Source organism: Pelodiscus sinensis, chromosome 3, assembly GCF_052426305.1.
Source record: "Pelodiscus sinensis isolate ZL-2025 chromosome 3, ASM5242630v1, whole genome shotgun sequence".
NCBI lineage: Eukaryota > Metazoa > Chordata > Testudines > Trionychidae > Pelodiscus > Pelodiscus sinensis.
In genome coordinates this window covers 38,514,132-38,539,834 of record NC_143054.1, presented here as the reverse complement: position 1 = coordinate 38,539,834, position 25,703 = coordinate 38,514,132, and the positions used below count along the sequence as shown (strand labels likewise).

The window sequence follows — 25,703 nt, the reverse complement described above, 5'->3', positions numbered from 1 at the left end:
TAACTACTCGCTGGGAACGGTTATTCAACCTATTTTGCACCTACACAATAGTAGCTCTATTTAGTTTGTAGTTTGTTAATAAGAAGGTCACAAAAGACTATATCTAAAGCCTTACTGAAGACTAGACAAACCACATCTACTGCTTCCCTCATAACCAAGTCTGATTTCTGTCAAAGAAAGAAAGAAAGGTTGGTTTGATAGAATTTGTTCTTGACAAATCCATGCTGTCACCTACCATTTTATTGTCTTCCAGATGTTTGCAAATGGATTCCTTAACTATTTGCTCAATTATCTTTCATGGTACTGTAGTTCAGCTGACAGTCTGTAATTTGCTGAATTGCCCTTTTTATAGATGGATGCTATATTTGCCTCTATCCAGTGTTCTCTCCAATCTTCCATGACTTTTCATAGATATTAGCTAATAGTTCAAACATCTCCTAAATCATCTCTTTGAGTATTCTAGGGTGCATTTCATCTGGCTCTGGTTACTTGAAGACATCCAACTTGTTTAAGCAATTTTTAATGTGTTATTTCCCTATTGTAGGCTCTAATCCCATCCCATTTTCACTGGCATTTTCTTGGCAAAAACTGAAAAAAAAGTCATCATTAAGCACCTCTGTCATTTCCAGATTTCCTGTTATTGTTTTTTCCTCTTTATTGAATAACAACCTTACCCTATCCTTGGTATCCTTCTTGCCATATATTTGTATATGAAGAACATTTTCTTGTTTACCCTTTATGTCTCTAGCTAATTTGAGTTCATTTTGTAACTTCGCTTTATTAATTCTGCCACTACATACTTATGTTATTTATTTATATTCATCCTTGTAATGTAACCTAGTTTCTACCGTTTGAATGCTGCTTCTTTGATTTTTAGATCATTGAAGATTTCCTAGTTAAGCCAGAGTGGTTTTTTTTACCGTACTTCCTATTTTTCCTATACAGTGGAATAGTTTGCTCTTTTGCACAACTGTTTCTTTGAAAAACTGCTCCAATACATTCCAAGAACTTCTTGGATAATGTGCGCCCTACTGTGTTTTAAATCCCAACAGATATCTGCATAGCCCCTGTCTTGTGTTTTGGATGGTTTTGTTAGATGTTTAAAGAAATCCTCATCCACCTCTTGTTCCTGGTTAGGTCGTCTGTGGTAGACCCTCTACTATGACATTACCTTTGTTGTCTTACTCCTTTCATCCTTACATAGTGACTTTCAATAAGTCATTAACCTATTTCTATCTCAACCTCAATACAAGTGTAGATATTTTTAATATATAAGGCAACATTGACTCCTTTTTTTCCCCAGCCTGTCCTTCCTGAGCAAGCTGTATCATTCTATACCAATATTCAGTCATGCATATTATTCTGCCAAGTGTCTGTGGTGCCAACTATGTCATAGTTTTGTTTATTGAATAGTATTTCAAGTTCTTCTTGCTTATTTCCCATACTTCTTGCATTGGTATAAAAATTGGATACCCATCATCAATTCTATCTTGTTTCTTCCTGCTATTACAGCCCATGTTTCCCCCAAATTTCAGGTCTACATGTTTTTGAGTTAATTGTGGGCTTTGGTCACTGTCCCTCTTCAAATCTAGTTCAAAACCCTCCTCGTTAGGTTGATTTGGGTCCTTAAGTTACCTAACTGCACATTAAATCTGTGGGTAATATTCTGTGGCTTGTTGGAAAGACTTTCTGTTGCAGTGGCAGTCCAGTTAACATGTGAATGCTAACTCGTTTCCCCACTCCCGAGGTGACCAGAAAAGAAGGGATCTATATAGATTCGTGCTGATTTAGGAAAAAGTTCTCTTTTACTTGGACCAGATGGAGCAACAATGTGAGTGGTGAAATACTGGATTTTGTTGGGATCCACTGTGGGTATTGCACTAATAATTCATTTCCTGGGGAGCTGGGAAGGAAGTTTATTCTCATCATCAGATTGGCCAAGGTGTAGGAGGACGTATCTTCCCCACAGTGAGTCCAAGGCAGGAGGACCTTATCTGTGGCAAACATGGAAAGGGATTTAGGCTATGATTTTGCAACTCATTATATAAGCAGAGTGGTTGTCCAGAGTAGTACTCCATAGGGAAGGAATATACTGATCATATAATCTGATTGATAAAGGGCTTGAAGAAAGTATTCTTTTAAGGAGCAGTAAAGGAGGATGGGAAGGCCACGGCTCCTGTGGTTGGTACAGCAGAGAGCCAACCCTCCCCTCCTTTAACTCTCATTCAAGGGGACTGGAGGATAGTAAAGTCCCAGCAGAGAATTGGCAACAGACCAGAATGAGTAAGGAAGAAAGCTAGCTGAAGCCCAGGGTATGGATTGAAATTACTATGGAAGTACTTGCACCATATACATTTATCCGCCAGATACTCCCAGACATGTAAGAATAAATTTGTGGCCTGATATTGTTTAGCACAGCCAGAAAACATGATATTACAGGCTGAAACTCTAAAATCTAGGACTGTCTGGTCTGGCAACATCCGTGGTCCGGCACGAATCTTTTTGGACCAGAGAGCCCCGGCTGGCCAGGTTCAGAAGCTCAGCCCGGTGGTGGGGCCAGCATTGTGGAGAGCACACATGGCCAGGGCTGGTGGCAAGAACAAGAGCCCCAGCCAGGGCTGGAAGTAGTGGGATCAGCAGCCAGGAATGCAGCCTCAGCCAGCACTGATGCTATGGGAAGCACTGGCTCAGTCAGGGCTGGCGCGGTGCAGGAGAGCAGTCCCAGCTGGGGCAGGCAGTGGGGACTCAGCCCTGGCCAGGGCTTGCGTCAGTTGGGCGTGCAGCGGTTACTGGGGGAGGCTGCAGCCACTGCTGAAGCTAGAGGCAGTGGGACTGGGTGGGGCTGGCACAGGAGGGAGGTGCAGCCCTGGCCAGGCCTGGCATAGTGGGGAAGATGGAGGCAGGAGCAGGCGGCAGGGAGTACAGCTCCACCCAGCAAGCAGAGCCTACAGCCGGGTAGAGAGCCTTGACCTCCCCTCATCCAGGAAACTCTGTTTTTCGGGACCACTCATGTCCAACCTGTACTACATTTTCATATATTTTGAGATCCTTAGTTTAATTACCAAATGATCCATTGTACAGAAAACAGTTGCCAAATTTTAGAACAACTCACGCATAACATACAAATAATGGGAGATTTCACTATTGGTACAGTAGTTTGAGAAATGCTCTTGACTGCACTTTAATGTAATCAGCTGCAAAGAGTTCTTTTTTCATGAACTAGTCCATTAGCTGACAGACTGTCTGAATAAATCACTGCTTCTGTGTACCCAAATGCAGTTTTGAAAACTATCATATCAATACAATACCAACATGTTGCTCAACACTATTTTAAAATATTAAAATTATTGTAATTTATTAGACAGCACTGCTTAAAAACCATAGCAGACTCCATAAACTGTCTCATGAGAAACATATATTACAGAAGAAAGTGACAGGAAGCAGTGCAATTCATCTTCTCACAACATGTCCAAACACAAAACAAAAGGATGCACATAGAAAAAACAAGGCTTGATGAATAATGTGGAAAACATGCTAATTTGTTGCTATCAGAAGGTATTTAAGAATCATGTCAAGATGCATTAAAATTAAAGATACAGAAAAACATGCAGAACCCCCAGATGTCTATTCTGTTTCAGTGATTCCTGAATACCCAGTGAGGGCAAAGCATATAGCTGATGAAAATACAGTTGAGTCGGTTAATCCAAATTGTCAGCATTTTTTGTTAATATTTTATTAATCTGATGGCAAAAATCTCTAACAAAACCTTTTTGATTTCCTATTACTTGTTAATTTTATTTTAAGTAGGAGGAATACAAATACGACAGAATCATCATATATACATGCCAATATATCATTATCTATAGCGTGAACAGTATTTGCAACACAGGTTACACCTCCCTGGTCCAGCACCCTTGGAACCTGAGCGATCCCAAACCAGGGAGTTTGCTGGACAAGGGAAGATCAGTGTTCCTCTGCTGGCTGCCAACCCTGCTCCTGAGCTATTCTGTGGGCTGTGGAGCTCCCAGGAGACTGGGTTCCTGGCCACATGCTGTTGGTGCTCCCTGGACTGGACCCATGGCTGTCAATACTCCCTGGAGTTTCCAGCTACAGACAGGACTCCCTGTCCACACTTCCCTGGGGATTCCCAGCTGGAGCAGGGGATTCCCCAGACACTGCTGGTCCCACTATCGCCGCGGGGGGGAAGGGGGCCTGGTCAGGCCTTGGGATCCTTGGCCACCAGGTTTTCCTGGCTGGGGCTGGGGATCCGCAGCTACCACCAGGGGCGGATATAGGGCAGGGCGAACGGGGCGGCCGCCCCGGGCCCCGCGCTTCAAAAAGCCCCGCGCATGCGCCGTGGCACCACCGCGCATGCGCATGGCGTCACTGTGCATATGCCGTGGCAAAGGGGGGACCCCGCAGAATTATGCTGCCCGGGGCACCGCAAAACGGTCATCTGCCCCTGGCTACCACAAGTCCCACTGCTGCTGGCGTTCTCAGTCAAGGCAGGGAAACCCAAGTTTGGGACTCCCCTGGGCTGGGCTCTCCAGCCACTGCTGGTCCCACTCCCCAGCACCCACAGGACTCCTGGCTAGCATGAGCTCCCAGCCTCCAGGGTTCTTTCGTCCAGCAACATCCATGGTCCTAGCAGACCACGGATGTTACCGGATCAGAGAGTCTGGGATTTGGGAGGTTCAACGTGTACTAAGAAATCCTTTCTGAACTAAATATTGCCCCTAATTTTGAGAAGGAAAACAAGGGAAATTTATTCAGAAACACTAATTTTAACCAGAAACACAGCTCTCTAGGGAGAGGTAATTAGTGGTGTCTCCCAAGGGTCTGTACTAGGACCTGTGCTGTTTAACTTATCCATACTCTGAAAAAAATAAATAAATAGCGAGGTAGCAAATTTTGCAGACAATACAAAATTACTGAAGATATTTAAGTCCAAAGCAGAATGTGAAGAGCTAACAAAGGTCTCTTACAAAACTGGGAGATAAGCAACAAAATGTCAGATGAAATTCAGTGTTCATAAATGCAAAGAAATTCACATTACAAAATGTGATCCAAACTATACATACAAAGTTATGTCTATTGCCACTTAGGAAAAATCTCAGGCTCCTGGGTAGTTCTGACAGTTCTAGATATTTTAGATATTGTATGGCAAGTTATCCAAAACTCAACAATATTGCTGATTTTGATTACAAACATTCAAAATTTATTTTCTTTCATTTTAAAAAAATCCTAACAAATCAGTATTTCTCATTGTTTTTTCCCAAGGTGGGCTGGTTAAAAGACATTAATACATAGAAATTAGAATATTTTTCTTCCCAGGAAAAAGCTTTTGATCAGGTCAACACTTGACCCCACAATGTGAAGGTATTTATCGTCAAGCCTTCATGAAACTCCTTTTTTTTTTTTTTTTTGCTAAAATGTGGTTTTTAACATAACTTTGTTTCTCTTTAGAGAAGAATCGGGGGCAGAATTACTGGACACTGGCAAGGTGAGACGGGGGCATCTCCACATTCCCAGAAGGGCAGTTCTGGAGCTAGACTCATCCTTCAGTACTGCCCAGACAGCATAGCCCAGTACACTGGATTTCCAGGTTCATGGTTCTAGCCGCTGACACTACTGTGTCACTGGGACCCAGAGCAGTTGCCATCTTCCCTGCCACCCCATGTCAGCAGGCCTGAGACAAATACAACAATCCAGGTATGTTCTTTGTTTCTAAATGTAAATCTGTGGCAACACAAATAACTCTCCTTTCACTGTTAAAATTTATCCAATTACTTAGAAATGTTCATGGTCAGAACAGCTGCTCAAAGACATTGTTTATTCTCTGACATGAATTAAAAAAAAATCATGCAGCGTTTTCTCTGATTTTGCAGAAATAATGCAATAAAATGTAAGCTTCTGTATGCTAATACAACTTTGCACATGCACCCCCATAATATTTTCTGAGGAGACACCCTTGAATTAATGGTGAAATTAAGAAAACAAGACAACTAACCCTGATTAGCTGACTCACCACTGAGGCTCAACTGTCTTGTCCAAATTCACACACAGTGTGCAGAGGGAGAAAGAAACCTAATCTGGGCTTAACTCCTACTGATTTAACTAAATAAATATCAATGGGTCTGACTCAGATCCTCAAAAGCAATTTAAGTCCTAAATTTTTGCCTTTCCTCTCAAAAGTGTTACTATCAGAGATCCACATGATCTAATTAAAAACCAAAATTCTCAAGATTATAGGAATTGTCAAACCAGACCAAACCAAAGGTCTGTAGGCCATTATCCTGCTTCTGACTACAGCCAGTACCAAATGCTTCAGAGAAAGGGGCGAGGAAATGGATAATTATGGGATAATCTGCTTATACAACGTTTTTCCTAAGTCATTCAATTATGCACTAATGCCTAAGAATTTATGTACCTAACACATTTGTTTTTCTTTAATCCTTTCTAAAGTAGCCATGGACATTCTCACTATTCATAGAAGCATACAGTGCTTTTAAAACCCTCTGTAACTATTCTTTTCAAATGTATCCTGTGGCAATGAGTTCCACAGGCCAATTGAGCATTACGCAAATGGTATTTCCTTTTATTAGTTTTAAATTTGTAATTCATTTATCATCCTCTTGACTTGATATAAGTACTGATAACTGAAAATTTTTATTCTTTTGCGCTTGTTACATTTCCTCATTTGTGTCTCCTTTAGAATAAAGGGTCCTAGACTTTTCAATTTCTTTTCATGACACTTTTTTCTCCATGCACCTGAAGTATTAATCTTCTGTTTTTACATCCCTTCTATTTCTGCTATGTTATCTTTGAGATGGAATAATCACCAGATTATCTAGACTGATCTACAGCCCACTAAACCCCACCCATTTACTCCCACATTAAGCCCAATAATCTGAATCAGTCTAAACTATCATATCCTTCTGGAGACTAAGGCTAAGAATATAAGACTCCAAAGTGCATTATTATATGGCACAGGTAGAGACCAAGAGGGAATGCGGAACACCAATTCCTATGACCCTTGTAACCAATAGGTAGAGAGATACCATGAATCCCACAGTAGGGCCAGGATCATATACACAGCCTCTAACATTCCTCTCAAATATATTGTATATTACTTCTCTTTTTCCCCAATCCCTCCTCACATCTCAATCTTTTCCATAAACACCAGATGTAGAAGTATAAAATAAGTTTGTGGCCAATTTCATTGTTCACTTTCAGTGTAATAAAGGCAAGCCCTTAAGTAAACATCTTCTCCCTGATGTGTGTTCTGTAACATGAAACACTATGAGTAGGTTGTTCTTGCTCTAATCAAAGTCTTCATCCTTCTATTTCTCTGGCAGAGTTTACAACAGCTTAGTATGTTATTGCACTTCTTCTGTCCCTAGTTCTGAAGCCAATTGTGCATAGCTTGGCAAATTAACACGTACTCCCTGTCCCTGGATGTGGATGTTCAGATTAAAAAAAAATCTAATCAAAATATGACCTCTGGGGATATGTAAATATGTATGTATTCCTTAATCTTACTGAAGTACAAGAGTGTGTATGTTTGTGTGTGTGTTTGGAAGTAGTCCTGATAAACTTCTGAAGGGAAGGTTTTAAAGAATAATTTAAAGAAACAAATGTTATTCCAAATTATTGACCATGGATAATGTTCCAATGTACCATTCATTTAAGATCAGATACCATAGGCCTTAGAGGAGTTAAAATGTTCATATATTAATTCAAAAATATCAGTTCTGAGGGCACAAGATTAGACAATGATGAACATGTCCTCTCTCATCAGCTGATTATATAAACAAATCACTATTAGTAGTAATGTAATTAGTAATGTAATAATGTCATCTTTTTAAATTTTTATTATGGCTAGGGACCTCAAAAGCAGGAAGTGGCTCAGGGCCTCTCTGGACTTCTGACAGGGCCTAGTCAAGCGTATATTTTAAAAACTGTAGCTAAGATTTGGCAATTAGCATAGCAGCAGCACTACAGTACTAAACTCTGGTGCACCAGAGGAAATTCCCAAGTTTGTTTTTGACCGAATAATCAGATGAATACCAAAGTAATACAAGTTCCACCAACAATATATACACACATACCATTTTCTAGATTTTTTTAAAACACAAAAGTGAAAGGTTTTGTTAAAAAAAGTCTGAACTCTTGTCATTCGCTTTTAAGAACATGAATTGCTGAATTTAAATTTGCAAAGCTGGAAAAATCAGTTTTAGCATGTATAACAGAATTAATCCAACACACAAATTTACCATGAGATAGTAAATTCGTCAATGTATCACATAAGGCCACTGAGCATCTGTTTTATGTTTTTCCTTTATAAACAAGTAGGCCATATAAAGAACATAGAAAAGCACTGCAACTAGTACTGTAGCGTGTTGGTAAAAAGAATGGAAAACATCAAAACAAACCTCTCAAAACTGTTAATAAATCAATGCAAGCAGATGAAAAATGTTCTTATGAACTGGATTGTTTCATTAGTCACAAAGGCTCAAGACTTATCACGTCAGATACCATCTTTAGTTCTTTTGAATGCATTTGTTAGCTTCTCCTCCTCTTAGCACAAATATAGAAAGATTTATTTTGTTTTTTAGAAATTATTTTGAGTATATAAGTAAAGAACAATTAAGATGACAGAGCATAAGCAAGCTTTTGAGTTTTGTAAAATGACTAAAAATGGCTCCGTCATAGCCGGTAATTTTGGATTGCTTTTGATAGATAGTTTCCAGATGGCTGTGTTAGAAGACAATTTTCTTTAATAACAATAAGAGCAATAGAATGCCAGGTTTTGCTCCAATAATGGACTATCTCCTTCAAAAAGTAAAAACCTCAGGTTCACCTCACTGCTTAGTTAGGTAAATCCTGGTCTTACCTGTGTGTTTATCTTTCACTGAAAAAAATCATTGGTGCATACATTTGCATTAATATTATTGCATAATTATCCTTGTTTCAGAAGCAGTATTTATTTACTTCATCTGTTAAAATAAAGCCTCTCTTAGTACTCTGAGTTACAGTAAACATGAAAATGTGACCCTTTACAGATTAATTCATTTTCATTCATATTTATGCAATGTCTTTTTTCCCCCAAAATGATGTCTTCAAGTGTCTCATGATTGTATCGTATGTCAAATTATACTGGCAAACACTCAAAAACTGAATAAAAAGCTAGTATTCCATTTTACTGTAATGGAATATTTGTCCTATAAGGTAATTTCCTTCTGCCTGGAGCATGTATTGTGCTTTACTTGGTTTAATTTGATTCATTTCGGTATCTAGCACAGCAAAGTGTGTGTGTTACTTGTGTTAGCATCATTTCCAATACCGTGTTCAGTCTACTGTTTCCCATATAAATGAAGTAACAGATTAAACAGATCGCTGAGTCAAGCCTGTGTACCAACAGCTTTGAAAATGATAAAGAATATAGAAGCACACTCACCTTCAGGCTCACCACAGAGTGTACACTGTGACTCTGAAAAGAAAAAAAGGAAGATAGTTAAATTCTGCTCATATTTGAGATCAGTGAGCCCAGAGGTACAAAATCACATAAATGCAACCCAAACTAGCAGTACTCAAACTGTTCAGAAATGAGAAGTAGACATACTGGGTCAGACCAATGGTCCATTTAGCACAGTGTCCTCTCTTCTGACAGTGGCCACATGCCACATGATTCAGAGGGAATGAACAGGACAGGGAAATTATCAAGTGATCCATGAGCTGTCATCTAGTCCCAGCACCTAGAAGTCAGAGGCTTTAGGGATACCCAGGCCACAGTGTTACATCACTGATCACCTTGGCTAATAATTATTGATTGACTTATCCTCCATAAATGTACCTAATTTTTTTATATGCTGTTATACTTTTGGTCTTAGCAACATCCAGCGGCCACAAGTTCCTCAGTTTAACTGGTTGTTTGTTTTATACCCACCACCTATGAATTTCATTGGGTGGTCCCTGAGTCTTGTGTTCTGTGAAAGAGTAAACAATATTTTTTTAGTCACTTTCTCCATGCCATTGACATCTCCCTTTGCTCATCTCTTTTCAAAGGTGAATGGTCACAGTTTTTTAACGTCTCCTCATATGAAAGCTGTTCTTGAGTTTTAATCATTTTTGTTGCCCTTCTCTGCACCTTTGTCATTTTTATGGAACTTTTTTGAGGATCTGATAACCTTGAGGAGCTTCATGTAGAGCCCAAAGTGCAGCCATATTATGGATTTATATAGTGACACTATTATATTTACTACTTTACTATAATCACCCTTTCTCAATGATTTTTAACATTGACTGCTGTTGTATACTGAGCAGATGTTCTCTGAAAATCACCCATGAGACCAAGATCTCTTTATTGAGTGGTAACAGCACATTGAGGCCCTATTATTTTGTATGTATAGTTGGGATATTTTCAAATGTGCATTACTTTGCATTTATCAACAATGAATTTTATCTGCCATTCTGCTGTCACCCAGTTTTCTGAGATCCCTTTGTTAATTCTCTGCAGTCTGCTTTGGACTTAATGACAAATTTTGTGTTATCTGCAAACTGTGCCCACTCACTATTTACCCCCTTTCCCAGATCATTTATGACAGTGGTTCCCAACCCGGTGGTCCTCAATGGTACTGCAGAGGGTCCGTGGACAGTTTAAAAATAAGGATTGAGCCCATCACGGTGGGCCCAATCCTTACTTTCCTTTTCTTTATCTCTCTGTACTTTTCCTTTCTTTTTTTCTCCCCCAGGGAGTGGGGTCCATGAAATTTTAGTAGATCAAAAAGGGGTCAATATGTTCAAAAACATTGGGAACCACTCCTTTGTGATAATGCTGAACAGCAGTGGTTCCAGTACAGATCTCTGGGGGACACTGCTTTTTATCTTAGTTTATTCTGAAGACTGACCACATCTTCCTACTCTCGGTTCCCTCTCTTTTACTAAGTTAGGGTATGTCTACACTACCCTCCTAATTCGAACTAGGAGGGTAATGTAGGCAAACTGCACTTGCAAATGAAGCCCAGGAATTGAATTTCCCGGGCTTCATTTGCATAAGCCGGGCGCCGCCATTTTTAAATCCCGGCTAGTTCGAACCCCGTGCAGCGCGGCTACACGCGGCACGGAGTAGCTAGTTCGGATTAGGCTTCTAATCCGAACTAGCTGTACTCCTCGTGGAATGAGGAGTACAGCTAGTTCGGATTAGGAAGCCTAATCCGAACTAGCTACTCCGTGCCGCGTGTAGCCGCACGGCACGGGGTTCGAACTAGCCGGGATTTAAAAATGGCGGCGCCCGGCTTATGCAAATGAAGCCCGGGAAATTCAAATCCCGGGCTTCATTTGCAAGAGCGGTATGCCTACATTACCCCTCTAGTTCGAACTAGCGGGGTAGTGTAGACATACCCTTACTGATTTGTGAGAGAACTTTCCCTTATATCCCTTGACTGATTACTTTTGCTTAAGGACGTTTGGTGAGGGACTTTGTCAAAGCCTTTCTGAAGTCCAAGTACACTATATACACTGGATCACCTTTGTCAACATGTTTGTTGAGTCCATTCAAATAATTCCAATAGAATGTAAAGTGAAACCATGCTTCACAAAAGCCATGTTGACTCTTCTGCATCAAGTTTTCTTCCTCTATATGTCTGATAATTCTGTTTTTACTACAGTTTCAGTCAATTTGCCTGGATCTAAAGTTGGACTTTCAGGCCTGTAATTGTTTGGATCGTCTCTGAAGTCTTCTTAAAAATTGTAGTCACATTAACTATCCCCCAACCATCTAGTACAGAAGCTGATTTAAGGTATAAGTTACATATCACAGATAGCAGTTCTGAAGTTTCATATCTGAATTCCTTCAGAACTCTTGGGTGAATACCATCTGGTCATGACAATGTATTAGTGTTTAATTTGATCCATTTGATCCAAAACCTCCTGTACCAAATCTCAAACTAGGACAGTTCTTCAGATTTGTCACATTAAAAAAATGGCTCAGATGTAAATCTCCATCACATCTTCTGCAGTAAAAACTAAAGAATTAATTTAACTTCTCTGCAACATCCTTTTCTACCTTGAGTGATCTTTTTTGCACCTCAATCATCCACTGACTGCTTCTGATGTACTCAAACATATATTTGCTGCTAGAACTTGAGCAACTAGTAAAAGACTTATACCTTATTATTCTTTTACACTTGAGTTGCTAGAGTTTATGTTCATTTCTATTTTCCTCAAAAAAATATGTATGATTTCCAATTTTTAGACATTTAGCCTTTAACCACATGTTTTGCTCTGTTTATCCATGGTGGCATTTTTGATCCTCTTCTGTTTTTTGGTTGTTGTTTTTTTTTTTTAATTTGGGGTATACATTTAATTTTAGCCTCTATTATGATGTCAAAACACTTTTCCATGAAGCTTGAAGGCATTTCACTCTTGTGATTGTTCTTTTTGGTTTCCACTCAACTAACTTCCTCATTTTTCTGTTCATCACCTTAAATGCTACTGTGGTCAGTTTCTCGTAGTACCCCTCACTAGATATTACATTTGATTACATTATGGTCGCTATTATGAAGCAGGTCATTATATTCACCTCCTTCACCAGATCCTGTGATCCATTTAGGATTAAATCAAGAACTGCCCGCCCCTTGTGGATTCCTGAATAGGTGCTCCACGAAGCAGTAAAGGGAAACCATGCCTCACCAAATGGTGTCTAGCAAGTTTATCTCTACATCCCATCTTGAGGTGACACGTATCCAGTCAAATGTGTGTACAGTTGAAATCCCAAATTATTACTGAGTTTTCTACTTTATAGCTTCTCTAACCACAATTATCATCAGGTGTTGATAATACAGTTTGGACCTCCTTGGTCCAGCACCCTCAGGATCTTTGGATCACAAAAAAGGGAATTTGCCAGACCAGGAGAGGTCCCGTGCCACAGTCCCCTCAGCCTGCAGCCCCTGGCTCATTCCTTTCCAAATGGGCTGCCTGCTGACAGTCCCCAGCCCCTGCCGGGTTGACCTGCTCTAACCCTGCTGCTGGCTGGGCTGCTGTGGCCCTAGCCCTGCTTCCGGGTGGCAGGCAGCTCTGGTTCTACTGCTGCCTGAGCAGCAGTGGCAGTGACCCCACTATCAAGGCTTCGGTTCTGATGGCAGGCTGCTGTGGCCCCAGCCAAGCTTTCCTTGCCAGGTCGCTGCAACCTTGGGCCTACACTATCCAAGCAATGCACAGCCCTGGCCCCCAGTCCTGATGCGTGGCGGTACACAACCTCAACAGGCTGGAGTGGCACTGGCTGGGCTTTCTCTGCCAGGCTGCACCAGTCCCACGGCTGATTGGGCTGCCATGGCTTGGTCAGGCTGCAGTGGCTCTGACCTCACTACCCCCAGCCCTCAAAGCTCCCGCCCCTGCCAGGTTCCCAGCTCCTGGTCCTTCTGCCCTGGGACTCTCTTGTCCAAGAACATGCATGGTTCTTCCAGACTACGGATGTTGCCGGACCAGAGAGTCATGGTTAAGGGAGACGCAACCTGTATATTCTTATTGCTATATCCTTATTATTCAAGCATGACATTTCTATCTATAGAAATTCTGTGTTACAATTTGACTCATTTAATACTTCTACTATTTTTGACTCTGCCACTCCTCCACTAGCACAACCTCTTCTGTAATTCCTATGTATTTTATACCCTGGTATTAGTGTCCCATTGATTATAATTGTTTCACCAAGTTTCTATTATCCCTATTACATCAATGCCATCATTTAATCCATTTCAGTGTTTAGATTTTTAACATTTGTATGCAAGTACTTACAAAATGTGCCACTTTTAAGTCAGCTGCCTCCATGTGATATAATTGAATTGGACTCTTTTGTTTGACTGTTTCCCTTCAGTTCCTACTTTACTTTATCAACTTCTGTTCTCTCTTCTTTATCAATAGGTTTCAATGCTTAATTAAACAATAGCAGATCTGATTCTCATGCATAGCCATGAAATCAAATGAAATCTAGTGGGGTGTAAGAGTATAACATAAAATATTTCACCCTTTAGAGTTTTGGATATGGAAACTGCATATAGAAATTCCACGGATCCTTTAAAATCTGAAAAAATCTCTCTTAACTGCATAATAATAATCAAGGAAAAGTTTACACTCTTTTCTCCCAGGTTTCCAAATTCTCTGGGTCAAGTACAAGATATTAGTGAACAACATTAGTAAATGGGCTATGCCCCTCCAAAAACTTTTCTATGATAAGCCCCTATTATCTGATTCTCTGGCCCTTAATACCTATCCCCTACACAGTGTTTGGCAAAGCATGTGAAACCCTCTAACGAATGAGCTCTGCTCCTCAGTAAGGAGGGGAATGCAAAAGATTTCTTCTCTCTGATGTCTTAGCTCTTTGGTATATGCACAAAGACATGGTGTTTCAGCTGATTTTTCACCCTTACATGGCAATGAAGGGCTACCTGGGATTTGTCTGTCTTTATGTGTGCTTTATAGAGCAAACAAAAAAATCTCTATGCACTTAAATACCACTGACTCTGGTGTGGTCTACTGTAACTATCTCAAAGTGTGGGATAAATCTATAGTTTGGAACAAAAAAATGAAAAATAGCATCATCAGTTGAAATCACAAAAAGTAAATTACATCAATGGAATATAATGACAATTGAAGGTAGTCCATTAACATCTCCACTCCTAAATAGCAGAGTATAATTCAATAACCACAGTCAGAGACTCTGCTTATTTCTCAGATGAAACATGGCACCTCCAACAGCAGAAAGACTGCTAAAGCCATGCTGAGACAGAAGTTCAATATTGACTCACAGAGAATACAGTCATACACTGAATCATCATCCCAGAAGCATGTTTAAAAAAACTATCCACATATGTTGATAAGATTTAATCTTCAGATCTACATTTTTAGATTATGCCCCTTTAAAAAAAAACTCTGCTTGCCAAAATAATGTCACTTAATTTTAAGACATTTTAAGACATTCTGCAAATAGATAAGAACAAGCTGCTTAGAGGCAACGTATACAGCATAGACTCAGCCATTCATGTGAGATTTCAAGTCTTCAAGCAAAAAAAAGTGAACCAATGCTTCTTAATACTAAAAGTTTAGCAACTAATGTACTCATCCTCTCAGTGGCAGGTGTCAAAGCCTTCATTATGCTTTATCTAGGTAGATGTTACTTAAATGAATAACAGCATTCCCCCAATCTCTCTGCTCCTACCCTTTTAAATTGTTTCCAGCAGAAGCACATGCAAGTGGTATGCATATTTTATTTTGCATTGGCAGGCACAACTTCTAAAATGTGAATAAAAATGTACTCTCTTAAATTGTCCAACAACAACATTATTTGTACTGGAGCAAAAAGGAACCTCAGAACTTTGGCCAAAATTCAATCCATGTATTCCCTTGTCTTTTTATTGACTTAACTCTCATAGGCCTTCCACTGCATTTTGCCCTTTTAGTTCCCGATCCCACAAACATCGAAGTCAAAAGGAGAAACTGCCCCGGGGCCTAGGAATTCAAAAGGGTCAGTGGGTCTGTCACATTATTGGATTTTAAGGGGAGCAGATAGATCACCACGGGGGGGGGAGGCGTGTTTGCCCCAAAGTCTGTACAAAGGGGTCCATGTGAGGTGTCAAACAAAAGCTTATGTTCTACTGATTCGATATATGCTATTCATGTACTTGTATGACTTCTACATATGAAGTTATGAATACACACTCTGTGCTGGTACTGTGAATGTTCTCTGTCTGAGACAGAGCAATGGGCCTGGACTGCCTGTTGTGAAGAAGGAATATCCAGTGAATGACTATGTTAATTAGCATGGCCCCAAGGACAATGGCTCTCAGAGTGGCCAATACACACCTGAGGAATCGTCTAGAGCCAGGGTATAATGGAAGCTGGCATGTGAAACACAGATAGGTCACTTGACTTGTGACCAGCTCCAGCTTGGGAGACATCAAGATTGAATATAAAATACCATGAGGTGGTCTCCATCTTGTCTTCAATCTTGCTTCTGATCTCAGATGCAGCCTTGCTAGGGACAGAGAGCTGGGAAGGATTGCTGATCCATCCTGACATAGGATGTATACCAGAGACTTTTAAGCTGGAAGTTTGTAACATCTCTGCTAAGAGCCTGCATCAAGACCTTGGTGATTGGTGTATTTAATGTATTCTCCTTAACAACCTTACTCTCAGCCTTTTCTTTCTTTTATTAATAAACCTTTAGATTTTAGATTCTAAAGGATTGGCTCAGCATGCTCTTGTGGGTAAGATCCAAAGTGTAAACTGACTGGGAACTGTGGCTGGTTCTTTGGGACTAGCAGGATCTGTTCAGGGTTGGTGAGATTAGGTTCTATAACCCCTCACCTGTGTGTAGGTCCAGGGCTGATTGTGGCATGGGGAGAGCTGGGTTGTCTGAGGGGTTTTGCTCGTGAGGCTTCCTGCTGTCCAGATTGGCAGCTGGAGCGCTCGGTTTGACTAGTTTGTGGCCATTTTGGGAAAGGTCTCTAGTCAAGGGCTGTAAGCAGCCCTGCTTTTGAGCAATTGTCCTGAGTTGACGCCCTCAGTGGTGGTCAGACCCAGCCCAGTCCGTCACAGGGTCCCAACCACTGCTAGTGCAGCAGTGGCAGCAGCCAGCACCCCAGGACCTTTAAATCAATTAAGCTTAAAAACAACTTAAATCAGGGGACACACAGTTGTTTCTGGATCATTGATGGGTGAACACCACAGTGATTTAAAGTAATAAACGAGGCAGCTCAATTTCTTTTCTTTAAAATCTTTCTTGAGGTTTCACTGAGGTGGGCAGGATGATTGTGTATAGATGCTTATATTGATTTCTGGGGAAGAACAGCCTCTGGCTCAGAACTTTTGGCTCTTTTGTGACACTGTGCATTCTACTAATTGCTATTCTGGTTTGTGGAATTTCACAGCATAACCAGTGTGTTGCTCTCATTAGTCCTCAAACTTTCTCAACACTGTCTTCCAAAAATCCTCCTTCACTAATGTCATCACCATTCACTGATTGAATGAGCATCCTCTATAACGCAGCATAGTGCCGTTTTGTTCATTTGGTCAATATTGCTACAAAACAGTTGTACCTCTGTAGCAGGATATCTACTCTCATAGCATGCATTGAAAAACATGGTTCAACTATCATGGCTGATACAAGGTAGAACTTTCCTTTTAAGTCCTCAGTAGACCTCACTGGCAATTCCTTCCCATGTTTGTTAGTTTCACGTCCTTGCTATAAGCAAGTCATGCACTTCCTTCATCACCTTTCAGCACACTAAAGACCAGGATGACTTTTATTTTGAAATTTTCAATAATTTCTCAATTATTGCCCTGCTGAGAATGAAAATCACTTGAATTGACTGGGATGTCTCTGTGTGGATTGGGAGGAAGCAGATTAAGTGAATATTAATGATTTATCAATGAGATTATGTTTTACCAGTTTCCCCCAATTCCAGCCAGCAACGTGGGAAGGCCAGGCCTCCTTAATCTTCTGCTTGGGTCATCCACGCTTATTTCAATAACAAAAATTAAAATAAGATGTGTTCTATGTGGATAAGAAAATGTTTGAGAAACTGTACGGAGGGCGTATTTTTTGTAGGAGAATGACTCATTCTAAGAGATCTCAGTGGTGGACTGTATGTTTGTGTAACCCACGTGCCCAATAGGGTGAGATCTCTTTAAGAAATCTATAGTGAGGGGGTAGAAGGGAGTTGTTTCTGGGTTACTGTTGCTAGGCAGATTTAGCACTCCACATTCAGATGCTTCTGGAATTGGGTGTGAGTTTTGGGTCTGCTCCAATGGGTTCCTTGTTGTAGAGATCAGACTACATGAGGGCAAGCAATCAGGGTAGCTGCTTTGCAGGCCAGGGAGCTGGGAGAAGCTGAGTCCAGGAGCAGAAAGCAGGTTGTTGACCCTAACTCAGAAGTATTTTGCAGTATGGGTTTCTAAGAGTCTATACACTTAATTGAGTGATTGGTTAATCAGTTGGCTGACTGGCTAACAGTGACTTAAACAGAGAAAGACTCTGCATGTGTTCTAACTGAAGTTTCCAACAAGCAAGAAGAAAGATGTTTTAGATACAGCAGACTGTATAGACTTGATGATCAAAGACTCTGAGACTTGTATTAACTCAGCCTAAGCTTTGGGAACTCTCAGTTTCTTCTCACTGTGTTTCTGTGGGGAGTGAACTATTCAGATTTTAAGTTGCTTTCTTTATTTATATTTATGTATAACTGTGAAGATAATGTCTGTGGATTATAAAACAACCATGTTATGCTGTCAGTATTAGATTTGTTTCTTTATCACATGATTTTATAAAGCTGTTTAATTAAATTCATTTCTTCAGTTCCTTTTGGGACTTGAATATGGGGAGGTTGACCTTGTGCAAACTTTGCTGAAAATCCTTAGAGAATGAACTCTGGGTCTCCAGCTACTTTTCTAAGGGAGTTGGCATTTTATAATTTTTAAGCACTGGAGGAGGGCAATAAAGTGGATGCTAGCCCATCCAAAGGTTACATTTGAACATCCAGTAATACTACAGGAAACTGCCACCTTACAACAGCCCAAGTTGCGACCCTCTGCACTTACAGCCATTTTTTTAAATCCAAAAAACCCCAACTTATGTCCTCAACCTGCCTTTACAATGGCGAACGGCACCTATTGTAAATGCGGGTTCGAGTTACAATGCCCCTGACTTGTGACGCTATCCCAGGAACCAATCGCATCGCAAGTCGGGGGCAGCCTGTATTGTATGGTTTCCATGGATATCGCAATTGAGAAAACCCTTGAAGGCCACACTGGCTTTCCTGGTATGCATGGCATGACATAATGTATCTGTATACTACCTATTAGATTATGAAAGATGTTTTATTTGGTACTTGCAATGTTACGTCCTCTAAAAATGGGTGCACTACGTTTCCAACCTTCACACAGAAACACACATTATGGATGTGTGTACATACTTATGTGTCCCACACATCTGGTGGGTGCGGTGAACTGACCCATCGAGTGGAACCAAAATCATTCTCCCTTGTCAGTGGTCTCAGTGCCTCCAGATTATATACTTCCCTCTCCTGAGGAAACATGTCCAAAACTTCTGAGATCTTCTCAGCAGTTCATGCCGGATGAGCCCCCACTTGTAACAGCAGCAGACCCCAGTCATCTGTGGGCGGAATCAAACCTGGGGCTTTTGTAGCTCAGTTCTTGAGCCTCTACCATATGAACTAAAAGCCAGCTGCTTATTAGCAAACGATGTAGAGCAGACTCCCTATTCTCTTTGTAAGTGGTCTGGATGCCACTAGACGGGACAGTAGATCACAGCCAGCAGATATGTGGATTACACTTACACATTCTAACCAAAGGCTCAAAATCTCATTAAAAAGTTACTTTAAAAAGTCTTTCAACTTTTCTCAGCAAGATCTTATTTCTGGGAAGGGAAGGGTTCTCTGGTCAGTGAACCCATATAGATATATATTTTGGCATTCTCTCTCCTCTTGTTCTATTTGCTCTCAATTCTGTGAGCACTCACATGTGAGTTTCCTGATTACAGAAAGTATTTGCGACAGGGTTAACCCAGGATTCCTAACAAGTCACTTTTGGGTCTCTGGTCAGGTGCAAAAGACAAAAAAGGTTTTAATTTGGCCATTACCCCTTCAAGCATGGTACTATCTGCAGAAGTCATGCAACAAACAGTAAGTCACTTGTAGCAATTCACATCAATAGTCCAACACCAAACCTACTTTCTCCCAAAAAGTTCTATCAGGCACTAGTTTCTGGCCCTAGAAGGCTCTCTCTCAGATAATGGGAGCTGAAGGACTGCTCTCCCTCCCAGATAGCTCCCAATTCAGCTGGACCCTTCCCATTTCACCCTCCTCACTAAATCTAATATCTGTTCTACATATAGCAGGGTGGGGCTGATTAAGCCCATAGCGGATGGTTAATACTTTCCAATGAAGGTTTTGCATACCATTACAGTATTATATGAAATATTATAGTATTGTGTTATCCAGCACTTTAATATCCGGAAAACTCAGCATCTGCCATAGATTCCTTCCTCAGTTAACTAGAAAAATTCTGATAACCATCCGGCCCCATTTTTTTACATTTTCAAGTGCTTACAGAAGTCAAGTTTGTACACTTGCAGCAGTAAAGTATGTTCATGTTGTGCTTCTGCATATAATATTATTACTGGATATTAACTAACCCATCCTGGAACTATGGCTAGCATATAGTGAAAAATTCATGAACCATCAATGTCAAGCTCGAGTAACCGGCATATTTGATTAATCGGCAATCCCCATTCCCCATGAATACCAGACAAAAAAGCTTGTATTCTATACACTATATCTACTTGGGGAGTTGTAGGAGATTTACCCTGCTGATGCTGGCCCTTTCACTGGGTTCACAATATATATATAGATATCCAGATACGGATTAGTACTTTATTTGTCTTTCCTCTCTTGACATCATATTTTCAATTCAGACTTTTTTACTGCCTTAGTATACTGCTGGAGACACATGGCTAATTAAGCACCTCTCAATCTTGTAAACACTTAATGTGAGCAACTTCTGTTACACTACTAGAAAGCACTTTAAAGCCATGAACTAATCATAACTATTAGTAGTCTATCTTCATACTGTGTAAAAGGACTAAGTATTACTTTTTGAATAAGCATGAAGTAGATATCTAACATTTTTTCCCCTTCATACTGACTTTAATTTCTCTTTGTTTTGACATCAAAAGAAATAATAAAAAAATAAGAACAGCTGCATCATGAAAAGCAAAACCCAGCATTGTATTTATCTCTATATTTTAGTGTAATATTTTCCAAAGGAAAATATGCCAAAAATGGTCAAATATTACTGTTTGTGAAACAGAACATTCTTATGTTACACATAGCACACACATGCCACAATTATGATTCATTATGCCATAAACTGAACTCAGCCAGCCAAATCCAACCCTGGTGTAATTTCACTCAAGTAAATCATTAGTCTAAGTTTGGCTTAGTCACTAGTTATTTACCTAATTAATTTTTCACAGTCTGAATATTTTAATTAATGTATACATAATACAGAATATTTTTTCTTAACCCTTTGATTTTATATTAAACAACACAGTTTTCTCTCTTTAATTTGATCAGTGAAGTCAATAGGCTTTAATGTGAAATATAAATAGTTCCAGAGTTATAGATTTTAAGGTTTATTGATTTTAATCTAGTTTGACTTTCATTACAAGAAAGGTCACAGGAAATCTCCCAATAATTTCTGCATCGGGTCCACAACTTCTAGTTGGGCAACAATACATATTTTAGAAAGATCTCCTGGTACTACCCAACTCTGCAGGTCACGGATTTGAATTAAAGAAGCTAAAAAAATAAAGTATTATTGTACTGTAATGTATGCGTCACCCTGATAAAGTAGTGAGTTCATGGATTTTGAAAATACACCAATTTAGAAAACAGCAAAAATCCATAAGTTTAGTTATAATAGTTCTCAACATCATTCCTATTGATAATTAAAAGCTATACAAGAAGAGTGGAGATTCTTTCTGTTATGGATTGAAATGTATAGTTGGCCTCTCAGGCTCTGTCTAGACAGCAGAACTATTTCAAGATACCAGAAGTATCCTGAAATAGCAATTCCATGTCTTTAAAGGTGCCCATTATTTCAAAATATATTTCTAAATAATGGGCATGCTACTCCGGCATCCCTGTAACCCTCATTAAGGGTTAAGGGAGTTGTTGCAATAGTGCTTTATTTTGAAATAACCTTTAAATAAGCTACGCAATTTGCTGTGTAGATGTACTCTCAGTGAAATATAGTTGTGTTTGTTTGAACATAAAACTTTGGAATGAAAAAGATCAAGTAGGAATCCCAGTGAACTTTTAAAATAAATTCTAACATTAGCATTTAAATACTTTACATTTTCATGACACTGACATCAGTGGTGCTGCACCTATTTGAAATACTATTGCATTACCATCAATATGTGTTTACCGTGATGTCACTGAAATAGAATTTACAGTTACTGTATTTCTCTTTAACTGGCATAGAAAGAAAGCATCCGTATATCATATTGGAATTTAGTGAAGCTAGTAGATGAGGCAAAATTTGGGGCTGCTCTGAGAGACCAACAGCTATTTTGAGGATTTTGATCCAATATTTGTATCTAAAAAGAACTCTGAACGGTGTCCATGAAAGCTGATTGTATTATGAATTGTGTTTAATTCTCTCGATAGATAGATAGATAGATAGATAGATAGATAGATAGATAGATAGATAGATCCTTGTTTTAACAACTACCCCTCTATTCTTTATCTGTACCTTTCTCACCTTGTTGATTTTTCACCGCAGCACAGTGCCATCAGCTGAAATGCAAATGTGACAGACCTATGGAATAAATCTAAAAGACACTGTAGTGTCTCCCGGCTCTGCCTCACAGCTACCATGTTTGATTCACTCCAAAGAGAGAGCAAATCCTGACAGCTTTCCAGTTCAAAATGGGTAGATGAGCATTACCTGCCCTCACGTATCCATTACACTAAGAAAAGTCTTCCCAAACACATATCAGTAGACAGAATTTTTGAACTAAAAAAATATATATATTTAGGGATCATATAAGTGAAATGCTGCAAGTACAGAACACAATATGACTACGTCTACACTACAGAGTATTTGCGCAAAAATGGCCATTTTGCGCAAAAACTTGAGCATCTATACCTCAAGGGCTCGTCTACACTGGCCCCTTTTCCGGAAGGGGCATGTAAATTTCACCTATCGTAGTAGGGAAATCCGCGGGGGATTTAAATATCCCCCGCGGCATTTAAATAAAAATGTCCGCCGCTTTTTTCCGGCTTTTAAAAAAGCCGGAAAAGAGCGTCTACACTGGCCCCGATCCTCCGGAAAAAGCGCCCTTTTCTGGAGGCTCTTATTCCTACTTTGAAGTAGGAATAAGAGCCTCCGGAAAAGGGCACTTTTTCCAGAGGATCGGGGCCAGTGTAGACGCTCTTTTCCGGCTTTTTTAAAAGCCGGAAAAAAGCGGCGGACATTTTTATTTAAATGCCGCGGGGGATATTTAAATCCCCCGCGGATTTCCCTACTACGATAGGTGAAATTTACATGCCCCTTCTGGAAAAGGGGCCAGTGTAGACGTAGCCCAAGCGTGTTTCTGTGCAAGAAAATTTACAGTGAATTGATAGAACAGAGGGGTTTTTGCGGTATAGGCATTCCTCTTTCTACAAGTAATAACTCCTTTTATGCAAGAGTTATTGCGCAAAAAGGTGTGTGTGGACTGGCAGCAGGGTTTTTTTGTGCAAAAACAGCCTATCGAAAGCAGCACAGGGGCCCTGGTGGCCATTCTGTTAATGGCAATCAGAGCTTTCTTGCAAGATAGTGTCCAGGCAGTCTGGATGCTCTCTTGCGCAAAAGCACATCGCTTTTCCAATGCAGTGTGGACGCAAGAAGCCTGCAGTGTAAATGTAGCCTATGACTGCAGAGGTGACTCATGACACAAAGTTTCACCAGAGTCAGGACTCCGTCCTAATTTTGCAGTAAGGTCACTATGAGTCTGATCCAAGGCCCACTGAAGTCAGTGGAAAGGCTTTCATTTTATCTCCCTGAAGTGGCAAGAATACTGTGTCAGTCTCACTTCCTAATACTATTTCTTATGGATTTTGAGTGTTGTCATATTGCAATAGTGCAAGCAAAATAATCAGACTCCAGAGAATATACTAGGGCTTAAATAGGAACTTGGCTTATTGCCAGGCACAGTCATAGAAGAGCCAAATTGGAACAAATTCAAATAAGTTATGTGGTCAAATAAATAATTAGCAATAATATTTCAATTTTAAAAGACTGTTTCTGAAAAGCACTTCACTAACATTTAAATGTAACAGCCAACCAACAAAGCATCACAAAAGCTGTAAAGAACACCTGAACTGTTTAGAGTCATTGTGACTGTAAGCCAACAAATGCATTTCATCCCTGTGGGCCTATCTCTGCAAACACTTATTACTTTCTTCCATGAATGATGCTAGTCTAACTCTGACACTCTTCTCTCTTCATTGAGAGTACACTTATAACGTTTGCATATTTTATAAAAGTGGGAGGTATTTCAAGTGCTTTGGAGGATAGAATTAAAATTCAAAATTTTCTGGAGAAATGGTCTGAAGCAAACAGAACACAATACAGTAAGGACAAAATACAAAAGTTCTCCATTTAGGAAGGAACAATAAATTGCAAACATACAAAATAGTAAAAGATAACATGTAGAAAGGAATCTGGGAAGTCATAGTGGATCACAAACTAAATAGAAGTCAGTTTAACACAAAAAAAACAAATACCTCACAACATTCTGGGTTATCTTATCAGAAGTGTTGTAAACAAAACACAAGAAGTAATTCTCTACTCCGTGCTGATTAGGCCTCAACTGGAGGATTGTGCCCAAATCCGGTCACCACATGTTAGAAGAGATGTGGACAAAATGGAGAAAGTTCAAAGAAGAGCAACACAAATAATGGTAGATCTAGAGAACAAGGCCTACAAGAGAAGACTGGAAAAATAGTTTGGTTTGGAGGACAGAGGACATAACAGTTTTCAAGTACATAAAAGCTTGTTACAAGGAGAGAAGTAAATTGCTCTTGTTAACTTCTGATAGGACATGAAGCAATGGGCTTAAATTGCAGTAAGTATGACTTAGGAAAAACTTCTTGTCAGTATAGCTAAGCACTGGAATAAATTTCCTAGGGAAACTATGGAGTCTCTGTAATTGAAAAAGAGCAGGTTAGATAAAAATGTGTCAGGGTTGGAGATAACACTAAGTCCTGCTATGAAGGTGGCAGGGTGGACTAGCTGATCTCTCTGGGTCCCATCCAGGTCTGTGATTCAGTAACACTGCTCACTACAGTGCAAGCTCTACATGCTTAAGGATGAGTGTTAAAAAAAACAAAACAAAAAACAAATACCCACAACAAACATGGTCAACAGCAGAAGAGAAAAGGAAAAATCTATTACCTATATTAGAGAAGCAACTTCTTATAGATGCCACCTTCCCTTTTTCTGCTCACTTTGTACTGTCAGTTCTGCTTATCTTTATCCAGGGAACGCATCTGCTCTTCCAACGTTTTTGTCAGAAGAGCAGATGCGCTCTTTTGGAAGCCCTGTCTTCCTCATTCGATGAGGAAGAAGGGCTCTTCCAAAAGAGGAGGGTTTTCCAAAATTTGGCCCAGTGTAGACAGGCCAAATTTCAGAAAAGCCTCTTCCGACAAAACTATCGGAAAAAAGTTCGTAAATTGTGGAGTGCAACTTTGTGTACCTTTTTCCAATAAAAGACTGTAGTCTAGATGTAGCCTTATTGTCTGCTTCATCTTCAGTTTGGTTTTGCTGCTTTTAGCTATTAAAAATTGTGCATGTTCTTCTGCATACAGAATCCTTCTCCTACCCTGCAGAGGGCTTTCATGCTAGTTCATGAGACTGTAGGCGTAACTATTAACAAAACAAACTTATTACACAGAAAGTGCTTCCAAACACAAAGCAAGCAACTTCTGCTCTTATATCTTAGTTTTAGTAAGCAGTCCTGCACTTCAAAGTTATGCCACTTCCCAGCGGCCAGTAGGAAAACCAAGATCCACCCTCTACCCTGAGTCCCACCTCAGAGGCCCAGGTCTGCTATTTCCCAAAACACTACTGCTGTT

At 40.0% G+C, this 25,703-nt stretch overlaps 1 protein-coding gene across 1 annotated transcript in view; it reads right to left on the bottom strand.

Moving 5' to 3' along the window:
- Window positions 1–25,703, bottom strand: part of DLGAP2 (DLG associated protein 2) — a 466,399-nt gene that overhangs the window by 352,046 nt on the left and 88,650 nt on the right. Inside the window, exon 2 of the mRNA XM_075923576.2 lies at window positions 9,461–9,493. The gene's annotated coding sequence lies outside the window, so the exon portion shown is untranslated. The remainder of the gene's footprint in view (window positions 1–9,460; window positions 9,494–25,703) is intronic.